The following is a 3,390-nucleotide window of genomic DNA, read 5'->3' as shown; positions in this document are numbered from 1 at the left end:
TAAGTTTCAAAATATTGAACCCAAGGGCAATAACTGTGTTGTTATTTATCTATTTATCAAGTCTATTATGCGATAGATTTTCTTTATTTTTACGAACATTTTATATATTTTTGTGAAGGTACGGTTTCATGAAATTGTTATGAATGCTATTTCTGTTTGTGTACGTCTCGCATCTTAAAAAGTGGCATTTTATTTGCTAATTTGTTAGTTTTAACTCTAGTGAAGGGAAATAAATACAATTTTTAAACTTGTATCAGATAAAACTGCGAGTATGGAGTTGCCTTAACAACAATAACATTCATTCATATGTCGATTCGATATATCCCTCGTGAGTTCGAGATAAAAGACACCGCAAAGTCGTCCACTTCTGCTTCATACTTCGATATTTTTTTTAAAATAGATATTAACGGAAAACTAACAACTCAGCTTTATGACAAACGGGATGATTTCAGCTTCTCCATCGTCAACTTCCCATATTTATGTAGCAATATTTCATTACCACCTACATATGGTGTTTATAACTTTATATCTCTCAACTGATTCGATACGCAAGAGCTTGCTCTGTGTATGGTCAGTTTTTAAATCGAGGTAAACTACTGACAAACAAGTTGATGGTGCAGGGGTTTCAACAGTCTTGTTTAAATTCAGCATTTCGCAAATTCTATGGTCTCTATAACAATCTAGTTTACCAATACAACCTATCATTGGGTCAAATGCTGTCTGACGTGCTTCATACCGATTAATTTGTTAGACCATTCTTGGCACACTGATTTTGACTACGGATAATTCCGTTTACCTGATACCTAAATGACCTGCCATGGGTGTTTCGTGACCAAACTCATGGTGTTCCTACGATATATCACTGGGACTACTATCTGGTGAACGACCCGCCATACCTCATCTGGTGAGGCATCAGGTGGTCGCCATTTTTGCATAAGGATCCCTTCGTTGGTATAGAAACACCCTCCAACTTTGGCGGCCTCTTCTGGTGGAAGTGCCCTCTTGCTCCGTTGAATAATATCAGGACCCTTATTTTGCTCGGACAGTAGCTGCTCTCTACTCAGGGTGCCCTTCTCCTGGTCTAACTGTATATTGGGACCATCATCGTCACTGGCTTTCAGTGGTGACTCACTGTTATATAGCTGTCTGTTTTCATTTTAACTGCCATCGAGGTCAAACAGGAAAGTGCCACTGAGATGAACCAGCTGTGTTGAGTGGTTGAACATGATCAGACTCGACTTCGTTTCTTCTGGTCATCGATCTAGTAACAGCACAAGCTGGATATAGGTCGTCGTCTTCATCACCGGGCGCGACATTGGAAGTGATTTTCTCACAAACTATAGGATCTGGTATAACTTTGCCACCAGGTAAATCGTTGCCTAGCAACAAGGAAACGCCTTGAACAGGAAGGGTAGGTCGAACACCTACGATAACTGGTCCAGCAAGTAAATCTGATTTCAGATAAATTCTATGTAAGGAAACATCAATGACGCCCAGCTCAACACCCTGTAATAAAACCTACCCACCAGCAAAACATTCTCTAACAACAAAGTCTGTGCAGAACCAGTATCTCTCAAAATCTGAACAGGTTAAACTTCACTAGAGCCATTGGGTGATCAAATCCCTGAGACAAAAAGGGTTTATAATCCTTCATAGAATTAATAGAACTGGACTTTGAACCCTGAACATCAGGAGTGTCAGAACAAAACGAAACAAATTCTTTCCTATCATTTCTAAATGCTGCACAAGCATGTGACTGTGGTTTCTCAATGTCATTTTTTTCTCTTAAGTTTAAAGCATTCATTAATCAGGTGACTTTTTTTTTTCTTACAATAAATACAAGTAGGAAGCGATCCTACACCAGAGGAACCTTCAGAACGTCCTGACCTTGGACTGGACGTAGAACCACTGTGAGGTGGTGACTGGGAACTAGATTGAAACTCTGAAGCACTCTTTTTATCTGAGTCTACACTTTTTGTTGAACTACTAGCTTGAGATTTTGCTACAAATTTTTCTTATGAGAGAGAGTATAAGTATCTGAAATAACTACGGCTTCCTCAAGAGTTCTCACATTCTTATCTTCTAAATGTGTTCTCAAAATTTGATGAACACACTCCTTAAACTCTTCTACTAAGATTTTTGTCTGCACGCTTCGGGTACTAATTCATAAGCTTTTAAGATCGTGACTTTGACCTTGTTATAATCTGCACTATCAGCTATGGAGAGCGCCGAGTAAATATCAGCTGCTTTGCCAATCAGTACACTTTGTAACATAACCGACCAAACATCTCGCGGTCATTTCAAATTTTCTGCAACTTTTTCAAAATGTCGAAAATATTTATACACTGATTTTTCTTCAGATTTCGGAACCAACCTGATATTTTTAGCTGCATCGAATTCATTTCTGACAGGTTTCTGTTGTAATATTAATTTTTCTAATTCAAATTGTTGATCTTTTCCTCTCTCTCAGCTCTTTCATTTTCGCTTTCTCTCTATGGTCTTTCCTTGTCTCGTTCCACTCTTTCCTTTTCTTTTTCTATTCTGTCATTTTATTTTTCACTCTCTGCACGTTCTTCTCTTTCATTTTCTAGATTAATTTCCTCATCTTATATTTTCTGACTTTGTCTTTCTCTTTCTAATTTTAATTTTTCTAATTCTAACTGAAATTCAAATTCCGACATTTTTGCTGATTCAATTGATTGTTCTGGAAAATCGTATGACTAGAAAATATTTCTTCAACAAGTTTTTTAGCGACCGTAACTTTAATACCTTGTTTACTCTCTAACCCGAAGTGTACAGCTAAACTAATCAACTCATCTTTTTTAAGACATCGAACACCAGAATATTTGGCGAGTCAAGAAAATATGTGACCGAAGACATGGTAAATCCTGCTGTCTATGAAATTAAATTATTCAGAAAAAAATAAATTGAAATCTTGAAAAAATGCGATATATTTTTTTTTCTTATCCTGGACGAGAGCTCAATTATGTTATGGATCAGATTGATCGATTGATTAATTATTTTCCGCCACACTCAACAATTTTTCAGTTATCTGGTGGCGCCCAGTTTTTATTGGTGGAAGAGATAACCCAGATACAATGTACCTGGGAAGAGACCACCGACCTTCCAAAAGTAAACTGGAAAACTTTCTCGCTTACCGGCGCGAACGGTATTCGAACCCGCGCCGACATATTTAATTGAGCGCGATGCTCTAACCACTCAGCTCTGTGGTATGGGTCAGAACAAACCCTTGATATAGCGCAGCAGAATTTACAAACAAAAGACAAGCAATTATTAAGATTTATTTACAATTGTGTAACAATAGCAAAATATCAACTTACGGTAGTTGAACACTAAATCCGAACAGAATCTACACACATAAAAATAGTA

The sequence above is a fragment of the Ostrea edulis genome, chromosome 9, assembly GCF_947568905.1.
Source record: "Ostrea edulis chromosome 9, xbOstEdul1.1, whole genome shotgun sequence".
NCBI classification, from domain to species: domain Eukaryota; kingdom Metazoa; phylum Mollusca; class Bivalvia; order Ostreida; family Ostreidae; genus Ostrea; species Ostrea edulis.
The sequence above is the reverse complement of the archived record's forward strand: the minus strand, read 5'-3'. Positions refer to the sequence as shown.